At 40.2% G+C, this 24,065-nt stretch overlaps 1 non-coding gene across 2 annotated transcripts in view; it reads left to right on the plus strand.

The window, feature by feature from the left end:
- Nucleotides 1-838: 838 nt before the first annotated feature.
- The window catches only part of LOC106736708 (uncharacterized), an 86,045-nt gene continuing 62,818 nt past the window's right edge, over nt 839-24,065 (plus strand). Inside the window, exon 1 of one of the 2 annotated variants that reach the window (XR_009461380.1) lies at nt 839-1,620. This is a non-coding gene — a transcript (uncharacterized LOC106736708). The remainder of the gene's footprint in view (nt 1,621-24,065) is intronic. The other variant, XR_009461381.1, reaches the window with a different exon arrangement.

Genomic DNA, 24,065 nt, shown 5'->3' on the forward strand with positions numbered 1-24,065 from the left:
TGGTGAGGAAGGGGAGGCAGAGGAAGAGCTCAGGGAGGTGCTGGAAAGAGCCAGGGCCAAAAGACAGGCAAGGAACCTGGGGGGGGGGGGTGAAGAAGGTGCTGGGATGGGCAGGTGGGAGCTCCCCCATGTGGGAGCCGCAGGACTAACCTGTGGGGAGACTGGGCAAAGGCTGAGCTCTGGCCCCTACCAGACAACCCTACCAAAACACAGCAGAAATGCAATAGGGGCCGTGCCTGCCCCCTGGGCCTGGCGGGGGGAGCAAGCAAACAGCCCCTCTGCATCTGGGCCCAGTCATCGTTGCACTGAGACTCACTGTTGACTTGGAGCGGAGTTTCCAGCATCAATGAGGAGCCTTTTTAGGTGAAGGGACTAAAGGAGTTTGGCACATTCAACCTGACAGAGCAAAACAAGCTAGTAGGGGGCCCAATGGCTGTTGACAAACATACTGGGGGAATAAACCCCAAGGAAGGAAAAGACCTGTTTAAACCTAAAAGACTATATTGGCACAAGAATAACTGCATAAAATGAGACACAGTTAGACCCGGAATTAGGAAAAGGTTCCTAATAATCAGAGGCGTGAGACTCTGGAACAGCCTTCTAATGGGAGTAGGGACTGGATGACCTAGGAGGTAGCTGTTGAAAAGCAGGTTCCTCGAAGCCATGACACCAGTTCAGTGGACAAAAGAGAAACTGCAGAGCAGGTAGCAGCAGAGAAGTAGGTAAGTCAGACCAAGAGGCCAGTGGTGTGTTTCTGGCTCTGCCACTGGCTGTTTGGGTGCTTTTAAGCAGCTTCATCCATTGGTGCTTCAGTGCCTCCAGTTAAATGAGGGTAACATTTCTGTCTCTCTCTCACCTAGGTGACTGTGTGAGTTTGGGGAAACAGAACCTTTAAGGGTGGGAATGAAACTATGAGCCCTCTGATCAGAAGGGATGGGAGGAACAAACAGCTGTAATTTGGGTATTCACCTTTTGGTTATATAGGTACCAGGCCTGTCCACATGGCAAGACATGGACTAGGACAGGTCATATGTAACTGATTAATTTGGACACTTATAAAGAGTAGCATATGGTTTCAGTGATTCAGTTTTAGAGATTGTGATCCTTGATGTTAAAGGGAGGCAGAAGGAAGTTCTCTAACATTAGGCTTCAACTGTAAAAAGCAGTTCTTTATAATACAGATGCCTTACTTTAGGAAATAAGACACAGAGCTTTCCCTCACAACAATCACATCACCACAAGCTCTAGTCCTCATCCTTTTATATGAGGCTTTCAAGTGTGCCCCTTGAGTAGTTGGCCCTCTATGGCTGGAAAAGAAACAGGTGCTTTCCTAGCACAGCCAGTTTAGGACTGATTGGATTAAAGGAAGCTTTCTCTTGCAGCTGTGAAGAGTTTCCATCCTCTTATGTTTTTGGCTTCACCTGCTATCTGAGGAGATGGTGCAAACATGCTAATACATACTCTACTCAGATGAATTGCTTCACCTAGTACTGATGTGCAGGTGAAACATGTCAGCTGTTTAACTGTGTTCTGCAAGAAGTGGAGAAAAGTTTGCATGTCCATTACACCGTGCAAAGAAACAGTAAGAACCCAGAATTGAATTTGGTTAGGAATGGAGAGGTAACCTTCTGTAGTGTTCTAAGAGCTGTCTTCTGTTCATAATGCAAACTTATGGGTAAAGGGAAATTGTGGAGTCAAAAGCTGCTTGAATCTGAGAAACAGTTGCCAGTTTTGTTTTTTCTTATACCTGCAGAAAGGAGGGTAGAGCAATGTGTGTGCTTAGAAGAACTTTTTACAAGCAAGCTCAATGGGAAGCTGTCACTTGGATGAAGTTGTTCCTCCGGGTCTCCTTTTCTTTAGTGCACATCACCTTTTAGGATGTAGGTGTCTAAGTGAAAGTAGGAGTCTTGTTGGTGTTTATTAATGTTTATTTGAAAGCCATGCATCTGTTGCTGATGAAGTACATACAGACTTGTAATAAGAAGGCAAGGAGTTGTCTTTCTGTTCTTTCCTCCTTAGAAATTTGAGCACCCAACTGTGTCTAGTATGGAAGAGTGAAAGGGTTGCATGAATATATTATTTTCCAAAATGTATTAAAGTTTACACAGTTGACAAACAAAATATGGTGGATTTAGGTCAGGTGTTTGCTTATCGAATAGATTCCGTTCATCTTTGACATTTAATTTAAGCTTCATTTATCTGAGGGCCTGGATAGTGTCAAGTATGCTTTGCATGTATTATGCCTTGTGTTCCATAAAACTGTACTTGTCTGCAGTTATTCTGATATAATTCACAATTGGTGACTTAGGGACAAGAAAACCATGAGACATATTCTGAAACTGCCTTTTCCAAATGAGGTATTGAAAAGATGAATTACTGTAGGCATGAGACCCTTACCAGAGCTTTATTAGTTTTGAAATGCAATCAGCGACACTTTTTTAGTCTTTTACTTAATTATCCTCCTTGCTTATAGTATGTACATAGAAATAAGATCCCAGGAACCCATGTTTCATATAGCTAAACCTAATAAAAAATTGGTTTTGGTGTAATTTTCCCCTCCTCTCAATATCTTTCTTTAGTTGTAGGAATCCTTATCCTGGCTGCATACCTAAGAACACATTTGACACACCTGTGGCTTATTTTTATGTATGGGAAAAATAAAAACCATTGCTGCAAAATCTGCACTTGCAGAAGTGTTAGCCCTATATGACCTTTACAGCTGTTTATGGTGTGCAGGGAGATGTTGGTATTCATGAATGTTTTGACATATTTGACATTTTATACATGGTGTGCTGCTTTGTCTGCTTTCCAGATTCTACCCCCCCCCCCCCTATTTTCTTAGTAAAATGTAGCTGTTGGCAGAGCACTGTGGTTTGTTGCATTGGTATGGATCTGTGAAGAAACTTAAGCTTTATTTTTGTTTTTCAAAATGTACGTGTAGGTAAATAATGGGATTATTGCAATGTAGGATGATGCAAACAAAGGTAGAGCAGTTCATTTGGACAAAAGAGGTGATTTGTTTTCTGTTTCAAAAGAGAAATCTAGCATACAGAAATGCAAAATTTGTAGGCATGGGGTTTCTGCACACTTGAGACTTGGTATAGATGCTATATAGATGTACTGTTCTCATTGCAGTAAAGCATCAATTATTTCTTGCTGTTTAATTTCAATATATAAATATTAAGTGTTTGTCAACACTTGAGTCTCAAATATAGCATGTTTTACAAGCTGGGTAGCATGCCAGACCAATGAGTGTCTCTTTTGGTATTAAAGTTCTGATTTGGGATAAAACTCAAGAAGTGCACTCTGGCTAAGTAGGCTTCAAATGGTAAGATTATGTCTGCAGTGTGTATAGGGTGTATATATACTTGTTTTTATAAGAAATCAAACCTAGTTTGTATAGGACAAGAAGGCTTATTTGGTACCCAGCATGTTAAAGGAGAATCAATATAATGCTTTGGTCCTTTTACTCTGATACTTAATTTTTATCATACATTATACAGGAATAAAGTCCTATTTGAAAACAAGTAAAAGCATGCTTTTAATCTTTATATATTTTCCCACTTTGAGGAAAATATGTTCTAATAAAATAACATTTCTATGTATACAGCACTTTTACATTTTAAGTTTTCTTCCTGGTGAACCTATGTCAGGACTAGAACGCTGCTCCTACAATTCAGTGTTGCAAATATTTAAACAATTGTATTTGTGTGGATATGGTTCTGCATTTATACAGTTCTTTAGTGCTTGTGAGAAATTCTGGTCTTTCAGCACTGAGGACTTGAAATGCTTTAATGAAATACAGGACTGGTAAGTATAGTCTTTGCTGATTGTTACATATTCTAACAATTAAATGCACAATAGACACTTAATAGAATAAATCTTCAATATGGTTAGTAGACAATTTTATTTAGTTTTCTAAGTAAGACAATCTGTTATTTCTTAAATCATTTACAAAATTAAATGGTGTATACAGTAACCAAATTGGAGCCTACATGTCACTGAGATTTACCCATAGACCAATAATAAACATGTCAGAAATCCACCCCTTGTGAAAGCTTCTGAAAGCTGGTGAGACACACGATATGCCCTAAAGGAACAAATGGTACTTGGTACAGTAGCTACTGAAGTTACAACTTGGGCTATTTTTGGAGTTGAGTTACAAAATTCAAAGTCGAGGTGCCTTCATGGCTCTGTCCAATAGTGTTTGTCAAGGAACAGTGTTAAGCTCACTTTGATTTAATATCTACATTAATAGTTAAAGTTTGGATTTGAACTTTAGAAATGGTCAAACTTCTTCAAAAGCTAAAAAAAAGCAATAAACTTGGCAGTCTATCCAAAGGGCCATCAAAGGCTGGATTCTGTTGAATGGAGAAAGGAGAACAAGCTACAGAATTGGCCTCCCCCCCCCCACCCCCCCCCCCACCCCCCCCCCCGGCGGTAATGTTCGATTGTTTGATGTCCATCTAGTTATGCTCAGAATCAGAGATGTTCTCAAATTGTTAATGTGAGGGTAGAAATGGCCTCGGAGAGCTTTGGAACCCAAATCTGAAAAGGTTTGACAGATCAAAACCCCATGCCCTAAAGTGCACCCAGAATCAAACTGGAAAGCAGCATTTTAACAAATGGAAGTTGGTAAGCAGGTGGCCTTGTTCTTCACCAGCTGAACTTTTTGTGAGGTTTAAGATGTAGGCCAAACAGAAGCTGTAATCCACCCTGGCGATGACAAAACAATCAAAAACTATGACTGTACCACAGTCGTAGCTTCATAGGTTACAAAGTAGAGTAATTTGTGGTATAGCACCAGTACCAGTGGTATTGTAGGTATCATTGGGTGTGTTAACATGCTCGTAAGTAGCTGGCAAACAATTTTAAATGTACATATATGTACATGTGTATTTCTTCAGATGAATATAAAATACTGTGCAAAGTCTCTTGTATGGTAAATCTATAAGAGAGGCTTGGCAGAATGTTCTGCAGGTAAATTCAGTAACTATAAAGCACTACTGATCACTTTTTTTTTTTAACACCGATGTTGCTAATTCTGTAGGATTATTTTAAATGTTACTCTCTCTAAGATTGTTCCTAACTCTGTAAGGTTTGACATTTTTTTTGTCCCAGATATTTCTCCTGTTTTTATCTCCACTTACTTCTTGTCAGCTGCCATGACAGCTCCTTACCTCCAGGTGGAAGGGCAGGTGAGCAGCTTTCTCTGGCAATGATGTCAGGGTTGCTTTATTTCATGCAGTTGCTAGGAGTAGAGGTCTTATGTGCATTTTGGTCTCTACACTCTCCCTGGAGTCTGAATGCATCTCTAGTATGACACACTCAGCCTCAGTGGCCTGGGGTCTGGGATCATAAGTCCACCCCCAGTTTGCAATGAAATGCATTGCCTTTCTGTGCCTGGGTTGACTAAGCTAGTCCATTGGAATTAAAGGACCTGTCTGTAAATACATGTTTGGAATGTAACCTCAAATCCTGCTCTTTCTTAACAGACTACTGAAGTACATATTCTAGAGACCAATTTAAAAATTATATGTATTGGTACATTTCCTTAAAGGTTTTGGATAAAATTTTCAAAACAGTAAGTTACTAAGCAACTTTAGATTATTTTTAAAATGTTATCCCTCTTTTTATGTGAAATAGGATCTACTGTAACATGAAAACTAGGAATCTGCTTGGCCAATTTTACATGTTGTTCTTGTAAATACCATTTATTGTATCGGGTTTGGCAGTGGCCAGGCATGGACTGAGCCTGAGCCTGTGCTTACTTGCTTGGCTTCTCATACCCATTTTACCTCCTAAAACCTCATAGTACACTTCAAAGGATCTTGTAGCAGCCCTGGGTGCCTTAGCACCCTGGTTGAGAATTGCTGATTTAAATACACTGACCTGAAAAGTTACATTGGCAATGACATGCATGTAAATATTTCTAGGATTGGACCCTAATTAAAGTATGTGGCACAATGGATAGATTTGTACAGAGATGGGTAATCCCCCAAATAAGTATATTTAATATAGTATGACAAATAAATTTGGTGGGATTATCAATTGCAGAACCAATAGCAAAACATCCCAGATATGCCTCTTGATGAGTTTAAGCTGTACAATGGATTTTTATTTCTAAAAGATTTTATTAAGAGACTACAAATGAACATGGTGCTAATTTCCAAGGTAAATTTTTATGTAATTAAAAGGTGTACTATTTTAAATGCATTATATTTTTGCAATTTAAGAAGAAAAGTGTACATCATCACACTTATCTGTTCTGAATGACTAAGAGAAATAACTATTTTCCTTCCTTGGAGTCCAAGAACAGCAGAGACTTCCTATGCCTGAAGAAGGGTGGTTGCACCCAAAAGCTTGCTAAGAACTTTTTTCCAACTACTCAGTTGGTCTAATAAAAGATATCACATCTACTCAAAGAACCTTGCCTGCCTATTTTCTAGAGGGTATTTGTTTCCAAACTTGTATTTTAAATGCATTAACAAAGCAAAACTATATAAATCAAGTGGCATAAATGAAGTTGGCTAGTTATAAGAGAAGGTGTTGATGTAGAGGTCAAAATAAATAGGATGAGATGATACTTTTTATCACAAATTACAAGCATCATCAGGTCATCCAATTTGCTGATAGTTTGTGGGTTATAGAAAAGATGGTAGCTTCAGTTTTATTTAAAATGACTAGCTCTTCCTTCTAAATGTTTGGAACCCTGAACAAAACTGTTTGTCATGCAGTTTTCTTGGAGGTTTTGATTTTTGGAAAGCATTCCCTTAGTGAGCAAGGAAAAACTTAATTCCTGCAAACATTTACAGTATGTTTTAAATCAGATCATATTGCAGTATTTTTTTATATAATCCAAAGTTCTTTTACATACTTACATTATTTAATTCACCTGTGTGAAAAATAAATTAAAAATATGAAGAGAAAATAGGAATAAGGTTTTTGTATCAAAACACAAGAAAATATGCCAGTTTGGCTTAGTAACTTTTTTTAGAATGAATTATAAAATGTAGTGAGTGAAATGGAGTACAGTGGCTATAATATATTTGGACTGCAGATACAGAGTTTTGCAAAATCTTCATGGAATAATTCATTCAAGCTGGCTAGGATATGAACATTTTTACATGAATGACAACCATCTTAAGGACCACAAGGAAAATGGTAAAATAGACTATGATATGTTGAATTGTGGTGCGTGGTGTGCTGCGAGTTGTTGCAGAAGTCAATGTTAAGCCCAGCATATTTGATCACCTTGCAGATCATTACTAAGGGAGTTGAACAGTAAGCAAATTCAATTTATAGATGATATGAAGTTGGGCAGTGTTGTATCTATTAGTGAGGACAGGTAAATATAATTCTGAGGGAATGCTGAAAGATTAATATGTGGGTCTGAGTCTTCCAAGTATATTTGTCTCAAGTCCCACTAAAATCAACACATTTCCATGAGGGGGTGAAAGTCTATCTGAATAGATCTGTTTTCAGGATTAGGGCATGGTCAGGAAAGAAATAAACTTTTATATTTTTCCCCCTCTAATGTTGCTATCTGGTGAGAATTATTACAAAACTTCAACACTCTGTGGGAAGAAGATTTCCAAAAAAGATCGGTGCTAGACAAGAGCAGGAAGTAAGAGCGGACAGCAAATTTTAATATGAGTTTGTAATGTGACATGGGAATGAAAGAAAAAGAGAAATATGATTAGAGGTTGTGTCTACAAAGGCATGATAGCATAGACCAGGGCATTTATAGTTCCTATCAATATGATGAATCTGTACCTGCTGGAATATTGTGTAGTCCATCCTGAGCACCTAATTACTAGAAAGATGTCAAAAAGTTGGATGGAATTTGGAGAAGAGTAACAAAAATCATTACGGGGCTTCAAAGAGTGGTGAGATCTGGGCCCTCAATGACTAACCTTAAAAATGGGTAGTATCCTAGTTTAAATGTTACTGTATTATGTGTAATAAGCAGTCGCATTAGAATTATTGTATTAATCTTGTATTGCTATTCAAGCGACTTCCTGCCAGTGATGAATTGTTCACTGTATTTTAGAGCTTGCTTTTGTTGAAGTCGATAGGTAAAATATTTTCTGCCTTCACTAATGGCCTGATTCAAATACTGTTAGATCATGTTAAGGGCTACTAAGTGGGAGTAAGAGAAGAATTTAGCTGTTAGTGAATTTTTAAAGGCAAGTTTGTTTTGAAATTTCACAAAGATTGTAAAACAACAAAAACAAGCAAATGCCTCCTTTTTTTTGAAAGCCACAACCCTAAAACAGACCTTAATTTAAAAAAAAAAAAAAAAGGCCCAGACACAAGGAGATTTTAGGATCAGGGCTTTAATTAGAAAAAAAATATGTTTCAGGCTGGGCTTGTCTCTGACTGGAGAATAATTATTGCCAGCTGCTAAACCCCATGAAAACAGGATTTTAAAATGAAGTTCTAATACAGCCTTAACTGTAATATCATACCTTCTTCCTCCTTTCCAATTTCACCCATTGTCATTTAAAAAGACCTGTTTTCAAATCCAGGTTGAGTCACAACTGGAAATCAATGTTAGACATCCAGCTGGGACTAGGGGGAGATCGTCCTAAGTAAAAAACCTCTGCCACATGGTTTGGCACAGCTAGGCACAATTGGCAGATTTTCCTCAGCAGAGGGCTGGGACTAGAAGAGCAGATGTGTTGTAAGTCTGCTTTGTGGTGCATTGGCACAGCTGTGAGGGGACGTTGTACAACAAATGAATGCAGTAACTTGGCTCCAGTTTGCAATTTTGCAAGTACAATGTCAGGTTCATGAACAATAGAAGTAAACCAACATTTTTACAGGAGGTAAGATATTAGCCAGGGTTTTCTTTAAGGCATTTATCTGTGGAAACATTAAACAGGTGAGCCCTTGTGAGCTTCTGTTAACGAAGACTTTTTAATGTAAGACTCCATTTTAGAAGATAATGAGAAAAAGGGAGTAGGTACTGATGTAAAGACTATTGCCAGGTAAACTTCTTACTGGAGCTACTTCAGTTTAAAACTATATTCCATATATTGTGCATAATTGTGGAAGTTTGAAGAACCTCTTTGCTTGAAAGTGTATTAATATTATTTACTTGTGATGGCAGTGAGTGTATAACTGATGCTTGGGAAATATCTAAACCCTAAATGTTCCCTTCTTTCCCTGAGCAGAGGAGAACAGACCTGTAAAAGCATGGACCAGGTGAGCAAAGACCACTTCATGGTGTGTCCCCTTCCTCTTCTGTGACCCTGCTTTGCGGACATATGATATTCAGCTTCCACTGCTCTTTTTTTTGCAATAGGGATACCCGCGCTTGTCCATGCTACGAGAGAGAATAGTTGGGGAAGAAGAATTTTTGGCAATGTTAATCCCACAGGAGAGAAGTGGGACTCTTCTGCTACCTTTGCTATAGGTGGCTGAAACAGTTGCCACTTCCATAGGGAGGGAGGACTGTGTCTCCATGACAAGAGAATGGGAGGGGTAAGAGGTCCACAGATCCAAGCTCAGAATTTTCTAGTCCCTACTGAAGGGATCACTGGTCTTCTTAAGCTTTTGCTCATCTTAATTACATATGTTTAGGTTGCCAGGTTTGCATGGTTTATATTTCTTATAAATAGATAAAAAAATGTATAATTTTTGTTTCTTACTCATCCTTTTCTTACTCATCCTTGTCGTGGTTGTGAATCGTATGACATTCTTTAGGTAGTACGTGGTAGGAACTCCTGGAAGAGGATATCTACATTTTCAGAATCCTCTGCAGATAGCTCAGATAGTAAACCAGAGCAAGATGCTTGATTCTCTCTTTCCAAATAAACCCCATTTGAAAGCTGTCTTTCCACCCCAGAGCAGTCTATTACTGGTTTTAGCTATGGAGCAAGACTGGTAGCATAGACACAGTAGCCATTGATTCATTGTTAAAACAAATAAACCAGCAAACAAAATAGCCTTTTCTATGCAGTTAGAAAAACCCATTTTACCTAATAAGGGAAAAAGTGTACAAAATATATTTGTTTTTACTGTGACTTGCTGACATTTTTTTTCACTGTTTTAATCAAATACATTCAGTTTTCACCTTATCTGGATGTTACTTTCAATTGTGTGTCCACGTTGTAATTTTAGGGTGTTTCCTGTATCATGACAGCAGTTAGTCTCATGTGTCAAAGGCTGTTTCCACAATTATGGTTTGTCTAATGGTCCTTTTGTTATAATTCATAGGCTAATGGGAGTCAGAGATGGGAAAGACCTATTATATTATTGAGTCAATGCCCTGCAAATGCGGGATATAATCTCCTAGATGGAGGTGTATCAGATATTATTAAACAGATTCTACATTTGATCTTAGCTTAATTATGGCTAGTAGTGATCAGAGTTCTGTGTGTGGTGTAATAAGGATTGTTTCATTTCAGATTTTGTATCTAGCTAAACAAACTCTATCGTCTGGCATTTTTCACAAATTGCCTGTAGATGCATGCACAGTTTAAAGGAAAGAGCATATTCCTCACAGACAGCAATGTGCAAAAAGTCCATCAAATTTGTCTCTAAAGCCTTTACATTCTGCTAGGTTTAAAACAGTGTAAAATATTCAACTTTGCCTACTGGGAAGAGAAATCTGAGGAAGAACAAATCTCATCAACACATGAGTCAAGACTAGAGCTGCATGAAACTCAGCTCTTTTATTTTGCAGGGCTTTCTGCAAACATTGTCCTTTATTTTGAGAAGAGTATCCAAATGAACTTTAAATTTTAGTGAAACTAACTTAATGATTTTTTTAACTGGTTCTATATTATAGCTGTTGTGAAATTTAGAAGATTTGCATAGTTTTCATGCAAAATTTTAACTTTGGTTTGAATTCACTGCAAACTGGCCTAGATTTCTTTAAAATTGAACTGAATCTTTTGTGATACATGGATTTCACTGTAAACGTCTGTCTAACAGTAGGTAGCAGAACAATACAGACGTCTGTTTTCCCTCTTGGTCCTTTCTTTTATTGTTTAAACCTTCCAACCTGTTTAACTTATATAATGCATAAAAATCCATAAGAATCTTTGGAAACTTTTTTTCTGTTGTTTATTCTTACTTCTCCACCCATCCCTATCCTGTGAGTTCAGTCAAATGCTTGGTACTGTTTACTGCTGGAAAAATCTGTGGTGAGTACCACCAGAACCATAAAGTGATGATGATATGTGTCTTAACAGGCAGCTTCCATGGGTCTAGGTCAAATTTTTCAAAGCATCAGCTACATGGTTCATCTGCAGTACTATGACAGTCTATAGCTGATCTGTTTGTGGATTATGAATATTTTTTGACCTTTTTTGCATTCTGTAACTGGGGCTATAAAATGTCTGTGAAGGTAGGCAGAATTTCTGAGAAAAAAGTAATTGTCATCCTTTTTGGAGTATTTTTATATTCTCTAAGAAATGTCCATTCACTGTAGCTGTTGTTATTTTTCAAGTCTGGTAATGTAAATTTGTGATCTCTTTGAAAAGAAAGCAGCATACACACAAGCCCTGACAAAACCTTATATATTTTGATCTTATGGATAGGGAGAAGTGCATAAAATACTTGTACATATGAAAATATTTAAAAACAAGTCTAATGTAGATAGGCTTGTTTGTTTTTGTATTTAATCCAGTAACTTCATTTGAACAAATCATTTTTGGAGGTAAAACAAACATGTTAAATAACTATATAATGGGAGAAAATAGCCTTGAAAGGATAATGTTATTGTATAAGCCTAAAACTTAGGTTTAAAAAATAGTATTATATGACTAGAATTAAATGGAAATGGAAGGGTTTTCTCCCTTGTGGAAACCAGAAGTTGGAAGCTGAGGCAGCTTAGAATAAAATATGACTGCAAAGACAATTTAGTTGTCAAAGCAATTTACCCTTTTGGGGGTTGTAGCACAATATCAGATCTTCTGTTTTCAGTGGATCTTCTATTTTCAGTGGATCTTCTATTTTCTTCTACTTTCAGCTGAAAGCCAAGGGGGGCATGAATTTTAAGTCTTTCCATAATAAACACATGCATATTATTCTAGGCTGTGGACAAACATAAGATGACCATATTTCCCTACTTTCAAAATGGGATACCTTGCTGTTTGGCATGCTTGGCTATTTTGGATCTCTGGTCTCACATGAGCTGGGTGGAAAGCAGAGTGGGGGCAGTGGAGGTGCAGAAGAGTGAAAAAGTTCCATGTTTGCTGGGACAGTCCCATTTTAAATGCCAGTCCCAGGTGTCCAACTGAAAATGGATAAAAGCAATGGGACAACCAGGACGTGTTTAAAATAGTTCTGGTGAAAACAGGACATGTGGTCACCCTAGATCAGTGGCTTTCAACCTTTTTTTATTTGTGGATCCTTAAAAAAATTGCAAATGGAGGTGCAGACCACTCATTAAATTTTGAATAGAGGTGTGGACCCCTTTGAATTGTAAGCGTGGGTAGTCACATACATTTGCTTGATCATAGTCATCTTTTGTGGACCCCTTTGACAATCTGCACGCTCGCAGGGGTCGGCAGCCCTCAGGTTGAAAACTACTGCCCTAATCAAATGCAGCTTGTAACCTCTTTAAAAGGGGAGGAGAAGCTGCTGCTTAGAGCATGCCTTAGCTGTTATGATGCGAATGGTATTTCTGTATTGCCCTCGAAAAATCCAAATTTAACCCTGGATGAAACAGGTTTAAAATTGCAATGGTTTTGCCACACTTGTATTGTTAAGGGAGCTTGCAGATATAAAAGTTACATCATAATAGCTTGAATCAACATAAAATGATAGTGATAAAATTGTTAAATCTGTTTATAACTCCAGTTTCATTTCAGAGGAGGATAATAGATATTCTGCTTGCTGCTGGACAACTTGTACAATGTCTTATTCATACACTTTACTAATGATTTATAGCAGAGGTGCTCAACCCCTGGCCCTCGGGCCAGATATATCCCCTGGCAGCATATCATTAAATTTCAATGCAGATTAATAAAGCATGTTATACATGCAATGCATTATATCATACGTCTCATATTATATTATTGCATTATATATTAATATACTTATTATATATAATAACTAACTGTATATATTTTTATATAAATATAAAATATAATCTGCAGAGCCTATTCAGAAACGTGTTCCGTTAATCTCATTCCTTACAGCCTCCAGCATTCAGAGGCAAAACATAATATGTTACGTGTGCTCAGCAGTTAAGAAAGATTATTCTGTACCATGTGACTTAAGTACATAGTGAATAGGGGTGTGCAAAACAGGCCCTATTCAATTCATATTTTGATTTGGCCCAAATTGGGGACAGTGATTCAATTTGTTGATTTGGACCACTGTCCCCAGTCCAATTCAGCTGAATCTGAATCTGAAGATTCGATGCTGATTTGGAGAATCAGTGATTCGGACATAGACACAGCTTTAAATGTTTTTTCTACATACCTTGAGGTACCAGGCACAACTCATGAATGCTGCAATGGTGGGGTGGATGGAGCGTCCCACATGAGTGCGGGGCCCTCCCCCATGTGCTTGGTGGTGAACCCAGAAGTGAACTGGAAGTACTTCCGGCCCACTTCTGGGTCCTTTGGGGAGCGTGATGGGGGGCCCCCCTGCACCCCTCCAGCTCACTGACTGGCTGCAGGGGGGCCCTGGGTGCCCCCCCAGACTCAGGAGGCACCATTCGCCGAGCTGGGGGAGCATGGCCCCCCCCAGCGCTCTCTGGTGTACCCAGAAGTGGACTGGAAATTTTTGCCTTTAAAGAGCAGCATCAGAGAGAAATATTAGACATTGCTTGTGTTATTAAAGGGTCTTTAATCCTTGAGACAGACTAGTCAGCCTAGGAAGATGTGCCTAAGCTGGTGGATTCTTTAGATATAAAGAAGTACTTTTTTGTTGGTTTGCCCTCTTTATATTATAGACTTTTTCTGATCTTAACTTTCCCTATACATCTGCTTTTGAAAGTCTCTTTTGGTGGCCAGTATAAATCTATGGGTGGCCACTGGGGACAAATTCTTCAGTGGTCCAATGAGGTTGGTACAATCCTATGATGTCCTTTCACACAGGATTTTGAATACTGACAGGCATGAGATTCTCTTTGGAAATTGCATGCAATTGCTGGAGGTAAGGAACTAGTGTGGATTAACATATATTTGGGGGGGGAGGGGACAACATTTCACCTTACCTTGGGATGAGTAGTTTTGTTCCAACTGAATTGTACTTAGTTACCCAAAACCGCATAAAATGATATATTCTGAAGGAAGTTGAGCTCCAGTTTTTTCATAACTGCTTCCATCATCTTTTTACTCTCAAAGTGACTTAACTTTGTGGTATCTCAGTAAAAAAGGAAAGCTGGTCTTGTGACTAAAGAACAGGTTTCCTCCTGCATATAAAGAGAATAAAAATGCTTCCCTTCCTTCCATGGATATTGCAAGTCTTAATTTGTTAATGTTTGGAAAAGCCTTGAGAGCCACATTTAGAAGACACTATAGAAGTGCAAAGTATAATAGTAAAGATATAGTACAGCCAACCTATATCATTTCTAAAAAATGGATAATATGTATAATATATTGATTGACTTTTTCTATATTTCTCTTAGGGTGACTATCATTAGAGAAAACTTTAATTGAGTTGTGTTGTGTATTTCTGAAGAATGGTGAAAACCTTCCTCCCTTCCCCCCCTCCCCTTGCCAAGGAAAAAAACAAAAACAAACCCAAACACCTTGCTATATCTGTTAAAAGTAATTATGGAAAACAAATCCATTTGATTTCCATTTTGAAAAGCATGTAGTGTTTTGGGTGCCCTCACAGGACAGCTTTGTCCTGCAGGATCTCAATCTCAGCAAGCAAAGGGGCTGCATGAAGCTGGTGCAGCTCCCCTGGGATGCTCTTTCTTTGTGCAGGCTGTGCCAGTGGCATGTGGCCCCCTCTGCCCACTCCCCTTTCCCCTACTAGTGACAAGCAGCTACCTTGCTGCACTACCAGCATGCAGAGCCCACCATCACCATACTGGCTGCACTAGCAGCATGCAGACCACTGGGTTGTCCCCTGCCACATGCCATTGGGAATGGTGGCTGCAGGGTCTGCAAGCCACGTGGTTAACTTCTTGCAGGTCATGGTACCAGTTGGACAGCCCTGCTGTAGAAAAGCAGGATTGTCAGGAAATGCTAGACTGAACATTTCTTCCTTCATGTTTTGGCTAGCTACCTAATATTGCTAGTTTACAGTTTGAAGATTTATACTTTTTGTTCTAGAATATCTTTCAGTCTGATCATTATAACTAAGAAAGAGTTGCAATATGCTTCTGGTTTCTTGTGTATTTGTGTAGCATACAAATTATATGAAGAGCAATTATATTCGCAAGCTTTTTTCAGAAGCATAACATGCAACATTTCACAGTCTTTTTCCTTATTTTTCAGCTGCTGCAGCAGATGCAGACAGTGCTGAAGAGAAGAAAGGGGCAAAAGGGTAGTGACTCTTATGTAAATAGAGTGACAGATCCCCAGTTGTAATAAGCCACCTCCTTTGGTTTGTAAAATGAGACAAATGTCTCTTCAGAAGGATATGAGAACTTGGGTGAAGGAAATAGTTCTTATGAGATTTTAAAGACTTTTTTTAGCATGGCATGGAAAGGGTTTCCTACATGGCAAACACATTCCCCCTTTAGCAGGTTTGCTGATGCGGTTTCCAGGATGCCCTTCACCTGCCAAACTGTATTTGATCTCAGTTTTCTTCCTCAGGCTTTACAATAAGCTTTAAAAACAATACATGAAATAGGGCCTGAGGACCCCCAAACACTGAAGCTAGGGTTCATAGAGCATTTATAAGGAAAATCAGATGCATCTCCTGAAGCCATCTGTGTTTACCTACTGTTGCTACATGTATCTGAGAAGTATATTAATATGCCTATTAGTAATGAAAGCCTCTTTTGGTTTGGGGTCAGACAGCTAAAAGAATATTTTTCTCTTCTTTTTCTGATAGCCCTACCTGGATGGTAACTAGCTGAACATTTACAACTCAAAATGATATAATGCAATTAAGATGATCTATAACATTCAAATTTGCATATCTCATTATATAGAGTGACACCATTAGAAGACATGTGTTGAAGCTTTCAAAATGATCACGGTATGTGAATGTATTAGGCACATAGATATAGCTTGCCGGGTCCTTGGATGCTTGCTGCACTGGCACTAGGCAGAATTCTCACAAGTGCTGCTTAGCCTTGTTGCTGTTTACAGTAAAAAATAATGGTTCCTAAAGGACTAAAGTCAACTGAGTAATTGGCCCTTATTCAGACAAAGCTCTAGCGACTGAGTAAGGACTAAAGGATTTAACTTCAAGTTAATTACAACTGCATTTAGTGTCTGAATACAAATATAGGTTCAAGCTTTGTTTAAAAACTACAAATTTTAGTTCAGCCCAGATTGGTAAGATTTGCTCTGAGTGTTTTGGGTTCATCCTCTGTGTTATCCATATATGTACTTGGGTTAGGAATGAAGGGAGTGTGGAGGCATAAGAAATTTTAAGGTACTATTATATTCCACATATTCTTGAACCATGCAAAGGTCTGTCCAACACCTGGAATGAGTTAGAGCAGCCCGAGGGCTTCTCTATCCCTTATTCTGCTTCCTGTACTGTTTTGGAAACAAAGATTAGATGTAGTACAGTATACTTTGGACACGATTTCTCCCTATATTCATCTCTGCACCATATGTAAGGTACTGAGCTGGTGTGCTTAGTACCACGTCTACAGTTAGGAATATCCCATCCTGGGAGGCATTCCTGGGAGATTTGTTTTTACATCCTTTAAAGCCTCTTTGTTTAACAATGATGTAAAGAGGACTCAAATATATAAATTCCTGTGTGTTTGAACCAGAAACTCAAACCTGAGAACTGAACATGTGAATTCGGGCCAGATAATGTGCACTTGTACAGGTATATGGCTATGCCCTGAAGTTCTTAAATAGGCAGAATGCCTGTTTAATAAGAGTGTTGCCTGAGCAAGTCATAAAGTATCTCCCATGACTTGGAGTGGGTGATCAACCTTGAAATACTAGTTTCAGTTGGATTCTTGTTTGAGTAGGTATGATGAATCTGATGAGTGACAGTTGCTGGCAGAAAACAGTTTGAAACTATTAATGGGATTCTGCTGTTGTTCCTCCTGTCCTGCAGAGGGCGAGTCTGTGTAGTTCAAGGGTATCGTGTTGAAAGCAGCCAGAGTGTGTATTATTGAAGGTAGAATTGTGATACACCGTGAATATAGGGCTTCGTACCTCAGCACTGGAGGCTTCAGGAATTGGTCACAATGAGCATTTATAGACAAGCTTTGTGAGGCAGGTTGGGGGCGGGGGGTAGGGGCACTTTAATTAGCTAGCTGAACCAATTAAAAGTGCCTGAACATCATGTGCATCAGTGTCCCTGCTGTGAAAAAATGGTGGTGGGGCATTCATTGAGTCTGCTTCTATGCGCTGGATTTTCAGCACATTGGAGCAGCCTCCTTGCATGTGTATAGGTGCCCAGTAGGTTTGGTCTTTGGTAGAATACTGTGCGGGCGAGTTTGCATGACGTAGAATTCCACATGTCAGTTCTGCTTATGTAGATCCAGTTGCAGGACTAGCAGTCACATTTGTTATAGAGGCACTGAGTTTCTGTAGACTCCAAAAGTGATCTACCTTTTCTCCTACTTCCTGCCTAGTCACAAAGTCCATCTAATTCATATCTTGTTCTTTTATGCAAAACATATTTTTCCATAATATTTTAATTAATGCATTCTGTCCACCACTCATAAATAGGGACCTACTGAAATCATGATTTCACAGATTTTGCAGAAATCATCAAATTTCATAGATTTCATAGACATTAGGACTGGAAGGGACCTTGGAAGATCACTGAGTCCACTCCCCACCCAAAGGCAGGAAGTCAGCTGGGGTAATAGGATCCCAGCAAGATAAGCATCCAATTTTTTCTTGAAGGTGCTCAATGTATGTGCATGAACCACCTCTGGTGGCAGGCTATTCCAGATCTTGGGGGCTTGGACAGTAAAGAAATTCTTCCTTATGTCCAGCCTGAAACGGTCTTGCAGTAGTTTATAACCATTTGACCTTGTCATCCCTTGGGGCACTCTGGAGAACAAACGTTCCCCCAGATACTGGTGGTCACCCCTGATAAACTTATAGGTGGCCATCAGATCACCCCTGAGCCTGCGCTTTTCTAGGCTGAAGAGCCCTATAGCTGTTAGCCTCTTATCCTAAGGTCTGTTTTCCTGACCTCTGACCATGCACGTGGCTCTCCTCTGCACTCTCTCAAGCTTCTCCACATCCTTTTTGAATTGTGGAGCCCAAAACTGGATGCAGTACTCCAGTTGCAGCCTCACCAAGGTTGAGTACAATGGGAGAATGACGTCCTGGGATTTGCTTGAGAAGCATCTATGGATGCAAGCCAGCATTTTGCTTGGTTTACTAGCTGCAGGATTACATTGAAGGCTCATGTTCATCTTGTGGTCAATCATGACCCCCAATTCCCTTTCATCTGTAGTGCTAACCAGTGTAGCATTGCTGAGCCTATAAGCATGCTTCAGGTTTTTCCTCCCAAGGTGGAGAACCTTGCATTTTTCAGTGTTAAACACCATCAGGTTCTTGTCGCCCATTTGCTGAGCCTGTCCAGGTCAGCATGGATTGCCCTCCAGTCTTCAGGTGTGGATGCTTTGCCCCAAAGTTTGGTGTCATTGGTGAACTTGGCCAGTCCACTTCTGACTCCAGTGTCCACATCGTTAATGAAGGTGTTGAACAATATGGGTCCAAGGACAGATCCTTGGGGGACCCCATTGGTCACAGGGCACCATGTAGATTGACTTCCATCAACCACTACCCTTTGGATCCGACCATAGAGCCAATTCCCCAGCCAGTGGATTGTGGTGGACCCAGAGGTGATCATGGGATACCAGATCGAAGGCTTTTTTTGAAGTCAAGATATATGACATCAATCTATTCTCCCTTGTCCAGGTGATAGGTCACCTGGTCATAGAAGGAAATGAGATTGGTCAAGGAAGTCCTACCCACAACAAACCCATGCTGGCTATCTCTCAGGATGTTGGTGTTGGCCAGTCCATTAAGGATGGCCTCTTTAATAAACTTTTCTAAGACCTTCCCCGGGATAGAGGTCAGGCTGATGGGCCTATAGTTTGCCAGATCCACTTTCCTCCCTTTCTAAATGGCATTACTTGCGAAAGAAAAGAAAACTTACTGAAAATAAAATACTGGCTCTGCAGAGGGAGCCAGCAGTCTTCAGGGCAGTGCGGCCCACCTGCACAGCCTGCCAGGGGAAGGGGAGCCCAAGATGGCTGCCACTCCCATCTCTCGCTGCTGATTGGCTAAGATGGCTGTTGTGCAGCCACTCCACCAATCAGTGGTGAGGGACAGGGCCACATGACAGACAGCCCTCATAGCCAATCAGTGGTGAGGGGAGGGGCTACGAGGGCCTTTGGCCAATCAGAGGCATAGCGGGGGGGGGCGTTCTGTGTTCAGCCCACAAAAATAGCAGCCTGCTCTGCAATTTCCCTGAAAAATAGTCAGCCACCTCTTTGAATTGGATAGATCCCTACTCATAAATAATATAGTAGAGCAACGGTGCTTCAAAATAATTTTAGAAAGTATGAAACATGAAGAATACTTTGCCTATGTTCAGTGTGGGGCTGTAAGTCAGTGAGCAGATCTTTGCAAGCAGCAGCAAAGTCTATAATTTGATAGACTTTAGTAACTTTTCCTCTTTTTCTAAATTGTTGAATCAATAAGAGGAAATATTTCAAAGCAGAAAGCTTCCCTCTTGGCTTTGGCAAATTTATGATCCCCCCTCCCACCCATTCAAATAAAAATGTGAGGGCTCTAAATGAGGCAACACATCATTTTCATCTATTTCTTTTTTGTTCTTAAGTTTATGACCAATTTGTAGAAAACATTACATTGAAGGTTAAACATACCACAATTGTATGATGGTTTTAATATTTCCCACGATTTGATAGGCTTATGTAATTTAGTTAGAAGCTGGTTTGTAGCTGGCTGGCAGAGTATGCTTAGGATACCCTGCCCTGACCACCAGGTATTGATTCTGCTGAGAGAGTGGTTCTGTTGGCTCCACATAGGAGGCAGATGAATGCCATCTGGATAGAAAGGAGGTACAACCAGAGCTTATATTTATTTATCTATATATTCATCCTAACAACCAAAGCAGAGGACATTTCCTATAGATTAATGAGGGCCTAAAGGCATTGTCTGTCCAGTGTATTTGTGTCAGTTCCTCCAAATCGGTCAATATTTCTCAGGTAATGCATTCATTTTTCTTGCTTATATTTGGTCCAAAGCTAAGAACCCAATCTCATTAATGAAATATATGAAGAAACTGCTACTGAATTTAATGGAAACAAAGTTGTGTCCCCTCCCTACCCAAGTAAATATGAAAGCCTGCACTTTGTTTTCTTACTTTGCTTTTGGGGCTATTCTGGATATACAGTTAAATCATTATTTGTGCAAATTCCCATTGGTGTCAATGGGAGGGGTTTGCTGGATACTTGCCTCAACAAGTATAAGTCAAGCTTTTTTCCCCCTGAGTGTTTAATAATCTTCTTTAAATAACTGCAACAAATAAACCAAAACATTGAGACAGAAATGCCCATCTTCAATTGTAGAAGGCTTTCTCAAAGTTTAAGCGTTCAGCTTCTTTAGCATTTTGAGTAAAAGATATTATAGACCCCTTCTCTTAGTCATCTACTTCTTAAAGGCCCAAAAAAGCCTAGCCCTCTACTCCATAATTTGATTTCTACAGTGGATATTGAAACTGTACCCCTCTTGTACAGTTGCTGACTGCCATTATCTCCAGGTGAGGCCTTTACTCTGTGGCTGGTGAAGAGGACTTCCTGTTGTTTCCACCTCAGTGATAGACATGTTTATTTTTAACTGCTGATCCTTTAGATAATGCCTATCCTGGCTAGCTGTTTTTAGACACGTATCTTTAGAACAGATCCAGTTGTTGATATTTTACAAACAGTAGCACTTATTTACAGATACCATTTCCATAAGACCAAATATGCAGGTTAAATTAGTAAGACTAAAAATAAAGACTGTCATTACAATATAGGTATGAAAAGGCCAAGTTTTCAATAGTCTTGTGTTCCTTTACTGGTATGATTTGTGTCCTTGATAATGCACTTGCAGTATAATAGTGGATGCAATTCTTAGTACTCTCATGTTTGAGACTGTGGAAGTAGATACATATCTGATTTGTGCATTAAGATTTGCTCCCATAATTCATGAGAAGGTTAAAATATGTAGGTGCAAATTGTGAAAGAAAAGTGGAGCAGTCATGCCTCAATTTTATATTTGGTGTGCCCTATTCTCAATCAGATGGGATGGGTAGGCAGGAGGGGGTGCTGTGAAAGGGATGCCAGAATTTCGAGCGGATCCCTCTTTCCTCTATAGAGTTAGCCCAAGTCCAAAGTTTTTAACTATATACAATAAATACACATATATTACATAAATACACAATATACATAAACATAAAACTAAATATCATATACATATATTTACACAGTGAACATTCACCATTAACCAAGGTCAAACCCTAAATAACATCGTGGGAAAATCATTCCCAACCACAACTCCCAGAGAAAACAATATATCCACAAAAAACCTCTCAGCTTCCCCACCCCACAGTAGGTAACCTATACTCAATTAAAAGGTCATGCAAAGTGTAAGAGAGGAAATGTGATTTGACCCCTACAGAGGAACAGTTCCCTCTTTCTTTAATGCAGAAAGATAGGCATCAAAAGGACTCCTACCCAGTTAGGGGACCTAGCATTCCAAGAAACCAACAGGATGCTTTTCAAAAATTACTCTGTCCTGTAATAATGCTATTTACCCATTGCAATAAAACAATTTCAGCAGCATCAACACAATACAACATCACAATACAACATTTCAATTACAAAATATAAGGCATAAACATGAACCATCTTAATAACATCTATTCCTTAATATAGTCCCTGACCCATCACAAGAGAGAGTCCTCCTTCCAATGGGGTCCCTTGCGGGGGGAGGGGGGAGGGTGTCCAGGAAGCACCAGGGGCCCCTCCCCTTAGGGCCTTGACTAGGCAGGGGGCTACTCACCCAGCCCCTTCTCTGGGTTTGCCTGCCTGAAACGTCTTTCCTCTGTGGGACTCAAGGGCCCAATGGCTCATGCTCCCTCAGGTGGTGGTGGTCAGGGTACAGCTCGATGGGGTCTCCTCTGCTGGAGTGCCTCTCGAGGCCTATCCTGTGCCGCTGGGCTCCTCCCCACCCTGTGCCCCGCTCTGGGCACTGAGGGCTCAGCTCCTCTCAGCTGCTGCACCACTGCTGCTGGCTTCTGGGTGCTGGGCCTCACACTGCAGCACTACTATTTCCCCGTGCCCTGGTTTCGGCACCGAGGGCTCTTTTAGCACAGGCCAGGCCCTTCAGGTTCTGGCTGTCTGTCCTCATGCTGGGTGGCTAACCCAAACAGCCTCTGCTGCTCTCTGGCTCCCGAGGCTCTGGCCCATGCACCGCCCTGCGCGCTGTGGAACCTGGCTGCTTGCTGAAAGATGGGGCCTGAGCCACCTCACTGTGGCCCCCAAGGCCCTTGCCCTGTGCGCTGCCCTGTGTACTGTGTGGCCCGCTGGCCCTGCTGGGGTTGCAGGCAGGAGCTACCGCTTGCGGCTCCCAAAGCATAGGCTCCATGCACTGAACCATGCACTGTGATGGGCCCAAGCAGTCTCACACTATTTCCAGGTACCATCTCCCTGTACTGTCCCCATGCACCATCAACAGCCCAAGCGGTCTTGCACTGCTCCTAAGGCTGCTCCTCCAGTGGCGGCTTCAGGAGCCTTGGGCCTATTGCCCACTGGGGGAGAACTCCCCGGCTTTTCTTGGCTCTGCTCTTCTTGAGTCCCTCGCCACATCTGCCCAGTGTGCTCAGCATGCTGGGCTTCTATTTACACTGGAGGCCCTGCCCCTGAAGTCTGCTGGACCTGCAAAGTGCAGTCTTCAATCAGGTCCAGGGGCTGCTTGCATCCCCTTCCCCCCCACCTCCCAGCAGTTACCTGATTGGCAGAAATGTTCCAGCAAGCTGAAGTGTCCTTCTCCAAGCTGGGCTTGCCAGGCAAAAGCAGCGAGCCCGCCACATTAGATTTTATTCACAAAAACAAAATAAATTAGTGAGAAATATAGATTAAAACAGGTAAATTACATGTGGGTAGATTAGATATACAAATAGAGTAAGACATTCTTCAGTGAGGTTCTAAAGAAGCAAAGTATTTATTCTATTGTATAAGACTATGCATTAGTTTTTAATTCTTTTCTAGAATGTCTGGTTTCAGAGGGGGTATATGAGAAATTTATAATCATGACCTATCACTCTTAAGACCATTGCTTGCTTGGCTCAGAGTGAGTCACATAGTTGGTTGTTTCCACAGTTCTTGCCAGCTGATGACTGAATTTTCAGTTTCTCTTTCTCCCTAATTATACTGAAAGTCCCCTTTTGAAGTCAGGCTAATTTTATGAATTAAGTAACTTGCCTCTGCCATACAAATATTTAATAAACATTCAGGAAACAAATGTTCAAGCACTGATAAAATTAAACTGAACCTGTGACCCAGATTTGTTCTGTTTCTAGATTAAGTGGGTGGGTGGTTGCTTGCCTCTTGTTCATTCTTCCTGGGTGACTGAGAACCATTTGAAAGAATTGATTTTTCTACAAACCAGTCAGACAAGGAATATGGCTACTTGCAGTATTTAGCCATTAAGAAGATTAGATCATCTGTATTGGCCCATATAGTTTAAAACTTCTATCTCAGTGCAGTTTCATAATGCAGTTCAGTGTGGTTTTTGGTTTGGTTTTGGTTTTGTTTGTTTTGGTTTTTGTAACCTATTGCTCTGCTGTTTTTAAAAATGGAATTCATGCCCAAATATCCTTCTGACTTTTAAGTCATCTACAATTTAGGAAAACTACCATATATTTTTTTCTACAACATGCCCCAGAATAGGATATGCACCTTATTTTTG

The sequence above is a fragment of the Alligator mississippiensis genome, chromosome 4, assembly GCF_030867095.1.
Source record: "Alligator mississippiensis isolate rAllMis1 chromosome 4, rAllMis1, whole genome shotgun sequence".
In the NCBI taxonomy this organism is placed as follows: Eukaryota; Metazoa; Chordata; order Crocodylia; family Alligatoridae; genus Alligator; species Alligator mississippiensis.